The following is a 15,520-nucleotide window of genomic DNA, read 5'->3' on the forward strand; positions in this document are numbered from 1 at the left end:
CTTTGGTCATTTAAATGCAACCATCCAGTATATATATATATATATATATATATATATATATACTAGCATGGGTGCCCGGCGTTGCCCGGGTGTTTGGAGGTGTATGCTGAGCAAAAAAAAGGGGGTAATTTTTTAAACTTTGACCCCTATTATGACCCCTGAAAATTTATTGTTTTGGGCTCAAATCAAGTTATTAAGTTAGATCCATGTCCACGGAAGCTATATCTAAAATTTCAAGTGTGTAGACCCAAAATTGTCGGAGAAGTTTGGTAGAGTTCTCAAAGCTCAAATCGTTGAACTTTGACCCCTTAATCGCCAAATTTCTGGCTAAAAACCGATCACATAGATTTTTCCAAATCTCAGTACCCTGTATATCAAATTTCGAGTCTGTAGACTAAAAATTGACAGAGTTATTTCGTAGGGAAATGTACACAGACACACACACACACACACACACACACTTTCACTTTTATAGATATATAGATTTAAAATTTGAGTCTGACAGAATGACAAAAGTATATTGCAAACCGATATGTTAAACAAACGAACTTCAAAGAGACAAATGAACACATAAGTAAAAACAATTTGTATTAGAAAACATTTATTATTCCACGTCTTTTTTTACAGACCTGACGACTGAGGTTCGCTCTTAATAAAAATTGTTTTTTATAGTCTTAATTTTGACTTCCTTTTTCATAAAAAACTAAAAAAAAATCAAGAAAGAAAAGAAATTTAATTTTATTTTTTCATTAATTTCTTTCTGTGCAAAGCAATTCTTTCAAACTTACTCTGTTTCCAAAATGTTTTTATTTTATTCCCCTCCCCCTTCATTCATTTTCCTCCGCATCTTGGCAAGTATTAAAATAAACCATTTATAATATTTATTTATGGATTTATTTACTTATCATTTCTTTTGTATCGGTAAATGAATTCCATTTAAAAAAAAAACTGTAAAAGTCACGTTAAAGGTGATTAAGTTGGAAAGTAAGTAAAAATTTACCCTTTTTACTTTTATACGATTTCTGATCACTTTGAAAAAGGTGTGTGTGTGTTTTAAAAATGATTTTTAACTGCTATAATCTCATTTATATATATATATATATATATATATATATATATATATATATATATATATATATAACAACGTGAGTATTCATATCGTGGGTTTGTATTACTGTACACATAGATTCGAAAAAATAGTCAAAAACAAATATATAAATAAATGTTATCAAAGGCAAGATAAGTTACTTTTCTACCTAACTGGATATATTTTTTGTGTTTTTATTCAATGTAATATATTTATTCAGCTCGAAAAACATACACTGTTTACCGATGTGTTGGAAAATTCAAGATGGCGTCTCACACCCTCTTTAACACCGTAAGTTTGGGAAAAGGTGTTATAAATAAAAAACTATACAAAATACTATTAAAAACCCCACCGAATATATGTCAACCTATGTCACGGTAACATATATTGAGCGAGTTTTTAACAGTATTTTAACAGGGCACATCGTAAAAACTGACCCATTAATTTTCCTGAAGTAAAAACTATATAGTTTTTAAACTTTTAAAACTGTACATTATAAAAAGAAAACTGTTCGAGTGATTTTTTTTTTACATGGGTGTCACCACTTATCAAGGCCCAGAGGCCACTCAAGGATAAGGGTTAATAGGTATACATTAGTCATTGTGATTTTAGCATAGTAAACAGTGGGAATTTTGTAACTTGGATTACTTGAAAAAGAAAACTGTTCGAATGATTGAAAATGAAAACAAAATAACAATGTGAATATATTGATCAGAAAAAAACAAAAACAAACGAAGTTTCCGTTTCAGGAACCCGAGTTTAATTTTATGTCGTAATCATTCAACTCGTTAGCGGTTTTATTCAGCGATTAGGGATAACCATACGACATATCTAATTACCAAAGTGATTTTTTTTAAATTTTTTTTTTTTTTATTAAAACTAAACCTGTTTAGTTTTAATGAACCAATTTTTTTAAAGCCAACACTTTAGTTATTTTGAGAGCGTGCAACTGCATCCGAAAGGTTGATTAGGAAACTCCAAATCCTTTTATGACTCGAAAAGAAAAAAGGGCTTTTATCGGCTTAAATGATAAACTAATGTTAAATATTAGTATTTAATATAATGAGATATCAATCTACACAATTTGCCATCGATTCTGAAATAAAATGAAATCCTGACATTGTGATCATTTTTGCAGGTGTTATGTGCCAAATATTGAAATAAGAATGTTTAAATTCAATTATTGTAATTTAAGTCTTTAATTTTAAAGTCGATTTTATTTATAAAATATCTTTTTAGAAATCAATCTCAAAAACAATCTGAACAATAAATCTCTTTTGTTATGGCTAAGTTTTTGTCAAGGGTAGAAATTATAATAGACAAGTATTCATCCATGATGACATTTTACCGATTTCCTGGTTTACAGGTATTCTTGCTAAATTTCTTCGAAAGAATTGACATAAACAATACTTCAACTAAATACGTATATTTCATGCAATAATGACTTTTGTTTCTTCTGACTTTTCCTAAACTAAACATAAAACATCGGTTAGGGTTAGTTTAACATTCTGTAAAAGTACCTTCCGTTTTTTTTTGTTTTTTTTTTGTACTTCTGCAGAGAAGGTAAAAAACCGATAAAAACTGGATATATTTTTCGTGTTTTTATTCAATTGAACATGTTTATTCAGCTCGAAAAGAATACAGTGTTTACCGATGTGTTGGAAAATTCAAGATGGCGTCTCACACATTCTTTAACACCGTAAGTTTGGGAAAAGGTGTTATAAATAAAAAACTATACAAAATACTATTAAAAACCCGCCGAATATATGTCAACCTATGTCACGGTAACATATATTGAGCGAGTTTTTAACAGTATTTTAACCGGTTTTTTTATTTATTACACCTTTTTCCAAACTTACCGTGTTAAAGAGAGAATCGGCCGCCATCTTGAATTTTCCAATACATCGGTAAACACTGTATGCTTTTCGAGCTGAATAAACATGTTAAATTGAATAAAAACACGAAAAATATATCTAGTTTGGTAGAAAAGTAATTTATCTTGCCTTTGATAACATTTATTTGTTATATATTTGTTTTTTGGCAACTTATTCGAATCTATGTGTACAGTAATACAAACCCGAAATGAATTTAAGACCACGAGTGAAATGAGAAAATGAAGAAAATCACATTTACTGAGTGTGTTTACTGTTTATGTAAGTCAGCGGGTTTGGTTGCCATAACAACGTGACGGTAGTGAACGTGTGTGTGCGTTTCGTGTAGTTTAGTTTCGTATAATAGTTTCGTATTTTTTTAATTTGTAAATAACAAGTTATTAAAAAATTAAACCCTTCCAAGATGGACAATAAATAAATCCATAATATTTTATGGTAAAGGTAAGAGCGTAGAAACGATTGTTTTTTAGGAGATGTGATTATTGGATTAACCAATCAGAAATCGTCTGTGGCACACACATCTGTTTTTATAGATATATAGGTCGAGGTAATTAGTTAAAGAGATTTAATATAATGTGATATATAGATAGATAGATTAAATGTTAAATAGATTTTGTAAATAGTACAGTTGAAATGATTAGAATATTTTCAATATGTAATAAGGTCGAGGTAATTAGTTAAAGAGATTTAATATAATGTGATATGCAAATGAGCATAAGTCATTCGATATGGGGGTGGTTTGTAGAATAGTATATAAAGAAATTAGGGAAAGATTCTTATGTCTCTTATAACAGAAACATCCTAAAATGGGTTCTAATGTTTCTCTACCAGGAGAGATCTACCCTCTTACCTCCTTTATATTTCGTTGATGATGGAGAGCTGTACACACAGACAGAAACACACGAACCCTATTACTTTATAAAAATATATATATATATATATATATATATATATATATAGTCATCGAGATACAGTACTGTTTCGTTGTATCATCATCAGTGCCGCTAGACCAGCATCTCTCCCAAGCCAAGGATTGAACCTAGAATCGACGTGTTGACAATCGGCGGTTCTCCCACTCGACCATGGAATCGATACCCGTAAATAACTCGTCGGAATGTCTATTTAAATAGACACCCGCCACCACTTTTACAGTGCTCAAATCGTCTATTCGTAAATAAACAAACAACGAGCTTCGCATTTTCAGCCAATTAAGTAGCGGGTGAGATTATTTACGACAGTGCTCTACCCAAAGAGCCCCTCTTGGGTAGAGGCTTAAAATATATTTGTAGTCATCGACATACACACACACACACACACACACACACACACACACACATATATATATATATATATATATTATTTATAATATTCCTAATTTGACTATGTTTATGTGATTAGGAATTCGATAATTGTTCATATACCAGTAAATTTTAAGTCGGTATTTAAGTAAGTAAGTGACTTAATTTGTAAGCTTCAAAATTTTTGTAATCGAGCATTCATATATTGTTTTAACAAAATCGAGACAACAAAGATTGGATTGATCGCAACAAGTAGTGTATTTTCATTGTTATAGCGTTTGAAAATAGTCACAAGAACAGCCTCTCTGCAGACGTTGAGAAAAACACTTTTTTAAATGAATAATATGGGATTCATTTTCCTTTTAAGGAAAACTATATAATAAAAAATACCTACATTTCTTCCTTCGTAGGTTTTTTCCGTTTTCCGTTTGTTATGGATTTTTTTTATGCCTACCTATTTTCGTATTTCTATATTTAAATGTTTCAATCGATTATTTATGCATCCTTGTAACCAATTTCCTATGTTCATTTAATTTAGGTTATTATTATTTTTCTCTAAGTTATTTATTTAATTTTTTCCGATTCCAGACTTGATATTCTACGTTCCTACCGTATTGTTTTGATTATGTGTTCGTTTCGTATCTAATATTTATATTGGCGATTTTCAATTATATCGACATACTTATTTGTGTAATTTCAAAAATCGGTTGTGGTTTAAATTTATTATAGAAGGAAAAGAGGGTTAGTGTTACTCTTTATTCAATGCTAGCTTAGTTTGCATTTAAAATCTTTGATTAAATCTTTTTTCTTTCGTTCCAATCTATTTTGATTTACAGTTATTTGTTAATTTCGACGTTGTAGGGGAGGTAACTCTATTTGTTAAAATTTTAATCCTTTTGCCATTTTCTATGTTAATCAATTCCTATTATGGTGTTATTATTTATTTATTAGTTAATCAGCCCTGTTTAATTTTAGGCTAACATGTTCAAATTTTAAGTTTATTATGTACATCTCTATTGGGATTCTGATTTATTTTAAAAGTTTTAAACTAAGTGTGCAACAAGGCATGATTTTCTGAGGTTGCTGTTGGCTCTAATTTTCTTTTTTTTTTTACTTCTTATTTCATTAATTTCAATTCAGGATTTAAGTGCTTAAATTCTTTTCCAAGTATAAACATCCTATTTATAAATATTCTATTTATAAATATTCTATTTATAAATATTCTATTTATAAGTATTTTATTTATTAATATTCTATGTAACTCCACTATATTTTCCTCCGATGAAGGTGAAGGTCGCCCTGGTTTTTTAATTTAAAACAAAAATATTATTTACTAATCTAGGAGTGTTCAAGTTTTATTGATCTAAAACCAGTATTTATTAGTCCTCCAACTTTATTTCAAAGATTGTGTTTCTAGTGTTGAATTCATATTGCTAATCCCTGCTAAGCTTCAGATTTGTTTTCTAAATTTGATCCATTTATCACATCTATTTTACTCCATTTTAACTCTGGCCTTTCACTTCAATATATATATATATATATATATATATATATATATATATATATATATATATATATATATATTGCGTATGTAAATTCTCGTTTCACGTTTACATTTTACCCTTGGTATGTTTTGTGGATTAAAAAAAATATTTCAGCTATTTCGACATGTGTGCTCCACTCCAGCGGACGCCGCGTGAGTTTTTTTATCGGTGTTATGTCTGCGACTCGTCCGACACACACAGTCGTCCGACCATCTTTTGTTCAAAGTTGAACAGTCATTGGTGTTTGTTGGTCCTATCAACAAGCAGTTTTCACATCTCTTACGCTGGCCCGTGGTCGCCTCGCTGTCCTACTATGCAGGTTTTATTAATCTCTCTTTTTCTTTCCGCTGCAATGTTTGTAGCTCGCCCATTTTTGCGACAATTTTTTGTTCAACGTTCCTATTGCGTCTTTTTTTTAATATCCTTACGCACTGACTCGTGCTTCCTATTCTTCTGGTCGACCACGTGATTTCTTGTTTTCTCTCCGCTCTTCTTTCACTTCTCTTTCTCCGCTGTGACATCACCTCGCTCGCCGGCTTGGTTAATTACATACATGTTATGCTGCTGCTACATATGCGTCAGCGGTTCTATTACATAATTCGTATTTGCACAAATTCTGTAGCAGACGATAATATTCTAAAACTTATTGATTTTAAAGCCAGTTAAATGCATTCTTTTTACAAACTAAATAATCTCAAATCACTTTTCCAGGGATAACACCTTAAAAATACAAACGAAACACAATTAATGATAGGAAAATCCTAAATTTGAATGTAATAAATAATACATTTCTTGATAAGTTTTAATCTGCATTATTTTATTGTATATTCAAACCGTTAAGGTTTTACCTTTCTCTTAAATTGGTCAATGATTGTCGACTATAAATATAAAAAATGCATCTTTCGTTGTAATTGTCTGTATATTTGAGATGAGTCAGTCTGGCATCTTTCGTCTTTGAAATGGAAAAGGACAAAGAACTTGAAGTGACATTAAATATGTTTTAGGTTTCTTTTTAATGCAATAAAAACCTTTATTTGTTAATGATTATTAAATGTCAAAAATTTCATTAATTTTTTTATTGTTGGAGGATTTTCTTTTTTAATCTTTCACATCAATTTTTCTAATGATAAAAACTAACATGTTTTACCGTTAAGTAGAGGACTTGTATCGTTTGGCTTTTATGTACAGTGATATTCGAGAAGTATAGTTAAAGATGTATATTTGTACTAGTACACACACATAAACATACACAAACACACACATGCACACTCACATATATATACATATAAATGTGTGTGTGTGTTAGATTCAGATCGTTGAATACTCTCTGATTATTTACTATGTATGCCTCCTTACTTGGCTCTTAATTTCTGTCAGTTCTTGTGTTAATTGCCTGTGGCCTTGATGTAACATGCTAACCTACGAATTCAACGGTGATTTTGTGACTACGTTCGATTCTTCCGTCCGGCATTGATTATCACTTCCTATGCCGATGATTCCGTAAGCATGATATACTAGCGTCTGTAAGCATAAAAATAATATTTATTTGAAAGTCTACTAAAATAAACTCGTATTCTTGTTTGCTTGTTCACTAGTTGATTAACATGTAAAAAGATACACTTTTTAACGAATTAATTTTCATTCGAAACTCGATTCCAGCATGATTTCTATATATACTCTTTATTCAAAAGGAAGTCTATATTCAAGGAGTAATCTTATTTGCAAATTACATAAAAAATCTATTTTAATAATTAGCTTCATGTTATTGTTTGTTATAATAAAATTATTTTAATTATTCTATTCAGAAATGTTAATAAATTTGTTTTTGTTTTCATTTATTTTGAATTCATATTTAATTTATTTTCAATTATTATTAGCCTACGTCAGTTGCCTTTAAGAACGGAAGTAACTTATCTTATTTAAGATGTGAGAGTTATTTCCGTTTTAAGCTATTTCCCGTTAAATTTTCATAGATGATAATTGATGTACTTTATGTTTTCATGTATCCAACATGTGATTCACTTTCATATAAATCGTAAGAAGTTCAGATATTCGGCGTATCTTAAAATAATATGTGACTCCACCCCACCCCCAATATTTTTGAACCTCGCAAAAACGGATATATACAGCTAGTATGAAACCCTTTAAAATTAAAATCGTGCCCTCTTTAGATAATTGAGAAAAAGCGCCAAAGTTTAGCGCAAATAAAACATTTCAAGTTTTGGTCGTTGAATACTCTCTGGCTGTTAACTATGTATGCCCGCTGACTTAATATTTACATACATCTTATTTCCCCAATTCTTTTGTTAATCGTCTTAGGTAGAATTGTAATCTGTCAAGTCAAATGTGACTGTGAGTGAGTTCAAATCTCCTAATCAATAGTAATTAGCACTTCTTACACCGATGATTACGTAAGCATGAAACTAATCTATGTAGATATAAAATTATTGTTAATATTTAGTTAAAATAATATATATATATATATATATATATATATATATATATATATATATATATATATATATATATTGCACACGGGTCAAATTGCTCTTCCAGTAAAAACAGAACGGAAGCTATCATGGACAACGCTGTTTATTTACTTGAGTTTGCCATTTCCGTTTGTCGCATTCTTTGAGATTGAAGTAATCGGCAGCCATATTGGATTTTTGGTTGAGTTAATCATTCTTGCGTAGTAATTTCTTCTTTGATGTACAGCGTCCGCGAAAACAAATAGACCAGAATAAAAATCGAACTTAATGTCAATCCGTATATATATTTTCTTCGTGCGGTAACAAATGGTTATTTATATCTTGATAAGCTCAACTATGTTTGGTTTATGAAATGCTAAAGCATTTAGCTTTGCTTCATATCGAATTCATCAAATTACTATTGCTAACACAATCTCTTACTCATAGTATATATTGACTTCACGATTTTTACTTTTATGTTTAATTGTACTATTTAAGGTACATTTTAATATAAATTTAGTATTAATAATATATTTCATTATAAAATTATATTGAAACACACATGCACACAAGACAAAACGTTTCCGCAGATATGAATTTTTAAATCGAATCGCATCTTAGTGACATGCAATATGGTTTCCGCTCTGCAAGATCTACAGCGGGTGTGCTAACAGTTATATCACATAGGATTAGTGAATCTCTTGACAAAGGTTTCCTTTTCAGGGCAATTGCTCTTAACATATCGAAAGCCTTCGATAAGGTATGGCATAAGGGCCTACTCCACAAGATTTCCAGCTACGGTATTACTGGAAATGTTTTCTCAATTATTATATCATTTCTCTCCGATAGGTTCATAAGAGTAGTGGTTGATGGGCAGAAATCAGAGGCCCACAATATTAATGCTGGAGTCCCCCAGGGGTCCGTCTCTCTTCTTGATCTACATCAATGATCTCCCAAAACACATACTTAAATCATTCGTTGACATCTACGCTGATGACACGACCATCTACGGCAACACATCAAAGGCCGTAAATGACAAAATTCTCTCTAATTCTCTCTCCTCTTATCTTGAGCACGTGGTACAATGGGGGAAGAGGTGGCTGGTCACTTTTAATGCATCTAAAACCAAGCTTCTATCTTTACATCATCAACGCTCTGATCCCATCTGGCATCAATTGAAATGGATGGCTCTCGTTTTGAAGAGGCTCCATGTTTTGACAAGCTTCTGGGTTTGACCTTTACTCCTGATCTTAAATGGAACACGTGCATCAAATCTGTTGCCAAGGACGCTGGGAAAATGGTGGGATCTTTCTACCGCTCCAGAAGATATCTCACTACTGATGCAATTCTCTACCTGTATAAAAGCCAAGTACGTCCAAGGATGGAGTACTGCTACCACATTTGGGCAGGAGCTGCTAAAACAACCTATCCTGCCTTGATAGAGAACAAAATAAACTTTGTGGTTTAGTGGGGGATGCTCTTTTCTCTTCCCTGCAACCTCTCTCCCACAGAAGAGACGTTGCAAGCCTGTCTTTGTTTTATCGTTATTTCCATGGCAGGTTCTCGTCTGAACTCCAATCCCTCGTCCCCCCCCTCACCAATCTTTCACGAGAAACACCCGTCTGGCTGAAACTACTGTCAACAATTTTCTCCACTCTTTATCTGTGCCTAAATCCAAACGTAGATTCCATGAGCAGAGCTTCTTTCTCAGAAGTGCACGATTGTGGAACTCTCTGCCGTTTGCCTGTTTCCCACCTGACTACAACTTGGACGTCTTCAAGTCCAACATAAACGAACTCCTTAAGACACTCTATCAAAACCCCCAATACTAATGATTACTACAATACTATCTCATTGATTACTGCACACGCAATAACCCTTATCCCTGAGTGGCGTTCGGGCCTTGATAAGTGGTGACCTCCATGTAAAAATAAATAAATAAATAAAGTTTAATAACAATGATACTTAGTATATCTGTCTTATTTTAACGGTTTTATTCTATTTCATATGGATTTATTTATCGAAAACTCTTCCTTAACGAGGATATACAATCTTTCACAATAAACACCCGTCTAGCTGAAACCAACGTCAATAATTTTCCCCGCTGGTTATCTGTGCCTAAATCGAAACGTAGATTCCATGAATAAAGCTTCTTTCTTACAAGTGCACGCCTGTGGAACTCTCTTTCGTTTGCCTGTTTCCCACCTGACTACAACTTGGTTGTCTTCAAGTCCAACATAAACAAATTCCTGATGAACCGCCCCCTTAAGTAAAACACGTTATCAAATCTCCAATATTAACGATTACTACGGTACTATCCCATTGATTACTGTACACGCAATAATCCTTATCCGGGCCTTGATAAGTGGTGACCACCATGTAAAAAAAAGAGGCACCAAAATACAACCCTATAGAATTGCTAATATAGTTAACTATCCTTTCTTCAATCTAACCATATTCGATTCAAATAAGCAGTTGCCTGTGCCTGGCCTGCCCATCATGTATCAATTATGAAATTTCAACAGTCTCAGTTTCATTGGTTTTAAAATGATGTGCGAGATTGATTTAGTGATCATTATATATATATATATATATATATATATATATATATATATGTGTGTGTGTGTGTGTGTGTGTGTGTGTGTGTGTGTGTGTGTGTGTGTGTGTGTGTGTGTTTGTGTGTATGAACTAGAAAGGGGTTCAAACTCACTGGAGCTTATGATTGATATCTGTAAGGCTATTTATTTGCTCCCTCACATAACAAATTAGTCACAAGGCCGATTTTTAAAGTGAGTAGTAATGGGGAAATGGGGACCAACTCCTCGGGGAGTAGGGGAGCTGGATAGTGACAATTGGTATGAAGGGTTGCCCCTACATTGAACAAGATCTTATATGTGGGGTTGCCCTCCACATATGGTCTTTGCCTGACACTTGTTGCCCAGGCACCGAAGGACCAGGGCCGGGGAAGTATTGATTGATATCTGCAAGTTTATATCAAACATAATATCTAGCAAAAATAATTCTAGAGTAGTCCTAAACTGAAGCAGGCGACTGCAATAAAAAAAAAAGAGAGCATTATTAAGGGGGCGTGTGTCATGGTTGACAACTTCGCATGTTGTATCCAGATCCAGATTATCAAAGGCGGCTAAGGGAAAAAGGATATAAAATATTCATAATTGAAACTTGATTGGAAAAGTAAAGCATAGACTGAAGTTTATGTTTACTAAATGTGGTTGAATTGCAAAAAGAATTGTAAGTTGTATTAAGTATTTCATGAGTGAGCTTTGGTGTCAACCTGTACATTCCAATGTTAAATTCATATCGATAAAAAAATAATCCAATAGGCAAAATAAAAATTAGCCGTAGTTCTACCTATTCGTAATGTATAGCCGTACATTTATTTATTAAACTAAGTTTTACTTTAAAATATGCATCATTGTATATTCAAATTGACAACATTTCATTCACCATTTTTCTGGAAATAAGAAAACTTTTTATATTACCATCTATTATAAAATTAAGTGTATGTTAACACAATTGAAATAAATTCTGAAAAATTACATCCCAAATATTAAAACACTAGACCGTTAAAACGGGCAAAAATGATAACGCATTGATTTAGAATGACTACGTTATGCCAAATTAATGGTTTAATATAGTTTGATTTGGACTCATTTTTGCATAAAATACTAATGCTTTTTAATCACTATACATCTAACGGATAGCAAAATACTTGATTTGTTACACATAACACACGTCCATACAAAATTTCAACCAGATTTGCCTAGTAGTTTCTAAGAAAAGACAATAGATAGACAGACAGACACTAAGAGAAATATAATATATGAATTATTTATGAAAAAAAAATAAAGCTATACTTTGATGCCCTATATATATTTATAGAGTTTTTTCATATATTTAAGTATGCCTAATCAAAAAAATATCACTTTTGCTAACTCATTGGCCTTTTGGCCAAGAAAAACAGATAAAGAAAAATATCATCATTTATTTATTTGGATGTAATATTAAAAAGAACGAGATAGATTCTTTAAGTGGAGACTTATCGGGCTAATACAAAGCTCAACGAAATGCTTTGAAGCTGATATTGCTATTTCACGGAATTATTCTCCGAATATTTTATGCGGAACCGGTCTGCTTACGCCAAATCGACTTTCCTACAAATTTTCGAACTGAATTACACCGAATTCACTTACGAACTCTTTTCCTCTGCTGAAAACTTCTCCCTTGAATTCCTTAATGAAACTTCTCCCTCAAGTTCTCTAATAGACTCCCTTTTCGCTCTCTTTCTTCCTCTCTCTCTCTGTCTTTCTCTCTCTGTCTCTCTCTCGATTTCCTGGACGAAAACTGTCCCCTGAGTTTCGAAATTACTATCTCAAAATTGCCGAAAACAGCTCTGTATTGCTATTTATCCTGAGAGTGGTCGAATAGGGTTGCGATCTCCTCTTCGATCGATCAATCAACTCTTGTTACATTGATTCTCGCTGAAAAACGAGTGGTCAACAGACCACTGGCCCGACTCGAGCTTTTCAAGGACGAATATGGATCCGCATCTGAGTTCATCAGCCAAGGCAAAAAGATCAACTCTTTTGAGTTGACAATTTATTTTGACATCAATCAAAATCTAACATTTCCTTTTTTTGTGTAAAAATAACCTTGAATAAATAATTTTAGAATAAATCTCCAACCAAAACAATCAATGAGCTCACTCCCACCGGATAATGCGTCCAGTTTATTACGTAACCCCAAACGCACACATCAATCGAATCTCGAAGTGAATTAACATTTCCCCTTTTGCTCGTAAATTGAAAATAAATCTTTAACCAAAACAATCAATGAGTTCACTCTCGCCGGTCAGCGCGTCCAGTCTATTACGAAATCCCAAAACACACACATCAATCGAAACCTCAATTATTTTTCTTCTTTTGCTCTATCTTTTACCTACATAATTACTTATTTGTTATTTTCGAGCGGTTATTGCCTCATTTATTATTCAGCCAAAAGCACACACATACCCTCCCTGATTATTACTAGTCGATGTATGGCTAATGTAATCAGGACTTTTAGATATCATAGCAATTAACTTGATATGTGAGCTGAATATCTTGGGGCAAGCCACAACGATGAACCACCAGCGTTCTGCTCAAGCTATAGCGTTACAAGCACGTGACGCCACAGATAGCATCATTAATTAAAAATCATTTCTAAGTGATGGTTTTCTGACAGTTTAATAAACGATAATAAAATTGATCTTTTACATGCTGAGGGAATGATGACAGGTTAAATTCGTGGATTAAATAAAGGGTTAACTTAAATTCAGTATAGGTTAGCAAGCTGGGCACAAAGATACCCAAGTTCGAAAAGATAGATATCGGAGGTTACCCCGGCAGAAACGTTCTGATCAATCAAGTTAGGAATGTCTGAAAAAGTGCAAATAATACGGACAAAAATGTCACTAACATAATATCCGAGAATAAATTAGTGATTTGATTAGTTCATTGTTTTAATAGAAATACATTTTATTGTAAAAAATTACTGTATTTTCTTCAAGTGTTGTCTAGTGTGTATATAAAGGTAATTTATAGAAGACAATCTAATGCAGGGATGTAACGGATAGACACTAACTGAATCGAATTAAGACATATAACGGTGAAACAAACTTTATATTTATACAATTTGTATGTATTTTTTATTCTATACTTGCAGTGTGAACGGTTTTGTAAAATTAAAAAGGCCCTGAAGTTAATTTTATTGTTTTAAACTCTATTATTCTTTAAAACTTAATAATGTAGGACTTGTGTTAATATTTAATATTATTTTTTATTTATGCTTTTCGAGTATTTATAAATTACGAGAAGAACCTGTGGAAATTCGAAGGTAGTTGAATATTTTTTTTAAATAGTACACATCAGTAAAGAAACATCTTATCAAATAATCAAGCTATTACAATGAGATTAGACCAGGTGTTTGTAGGTGTGTGTTGTCCAAAAAAATGTTGTAATAAGGAGACAGGTTCGAACCCGTGACACGAAGACGGAAAAGAAAGTGGAGATGTGTGTAAGGGTGTTGGTTGAACAAAATAAAAAGAATTGCGAGCGCAAAAAAGTGTTAGTAAGCAAGAAGGCTCGAACCCGTACCGCGTAGGAGGAAAAGAATGTGAAAAAAAACGTGAAGCATTAGTTGCTGTGCTCATCGCCAAACCAGAATGACGTAGGTTCAAATTGAGGCTAGACAATCGAAAAGACGAGATGATTTTCGAAAATTTCGGAGAAAAAAGTGATCCCTCCTTGTAGAAATGTGCCTAGTTGAGCATGAAGGAATTAATATTTTTGGCCAATTATTCGATATTTGTCGTCCGAAGGGTCAACATTCAAAATGATACCGATCTTGTAAAAATCCGTAACCTGTGTCGAAAGTTTTTGAGAGACATACATACATACATGCATACATACACTCATACATACAGTTAAAAAAAAACAGGTTAGATTTATATTATAGACTAGCCTGGATGCCCGGCGTTGCCCGGCGTTGCCCGGGTGTTTGGAGGTGTGTGTTGAGCAAAAAAAAAGAAAAAAGTTGTAGTAGGCTGGCAGGCTCGAACCCGTGACGCGAGGGCAGAACAGAACGTGGAGATGTGTGTAAGGGTGTTGGTTGAGCAAAAATAACAAAAAAAGAGAAAAACTGCGGGCGCAAAAAAAAAAGAAAAAAGTTGTAGTAGGCAGGCAAGCTTGAAACCGTACCGCGCAGGAGGAAAAGAAGGTGGAAAAAACGTGGCGCGTTAGCTGTTGCGCCTATCGCCAAACCGGAAGTGACATAGGTTTAAATTAAGGCTAGACAATCGAAAAGAGGCGATGAGTTTTTCCAATTTCGGCGAAAAAAGCGACCCCTCCCTGTAGAAATGTGCCCAGTTGAGAGTGAAGGAATTAATGTTTTTGGCTAATTTTTCGATATTTTAATCCGAAGGGTTGGGCTTCAGGATAATACCGATCTCGTGAAAATCCATCGCCTCTGTTGAATGTTTTAGGTAGACATACAAACATACATACATACATTTAAAGAGACAGGTAAAATTTATATTACAGATTATGTTATCACCTAAAATGATTTTGAATTTTTACTAATTATAAACTTAACATATAAGGTAATAATGTTTTCACCTGAAATGAATAGATTTAAAAGATCCCTAATCAACAAAAGCAATATATGATTTTAC

This window comes from Euprymna scolopes, chromosome 33 (assembly GCF_053919585.1).
Source record: "Euprymna scolopes isolate OS-2025 chromosome 33, ASM5391958v1, whole genome shotgun sequence".
NCBI classification, from domain to species: Eukaryota; Metazoa; Mollusca; class Cephalopoda; order Sepiida; family Sepiolidae; genus Euprymna; species Euprymna scolopes.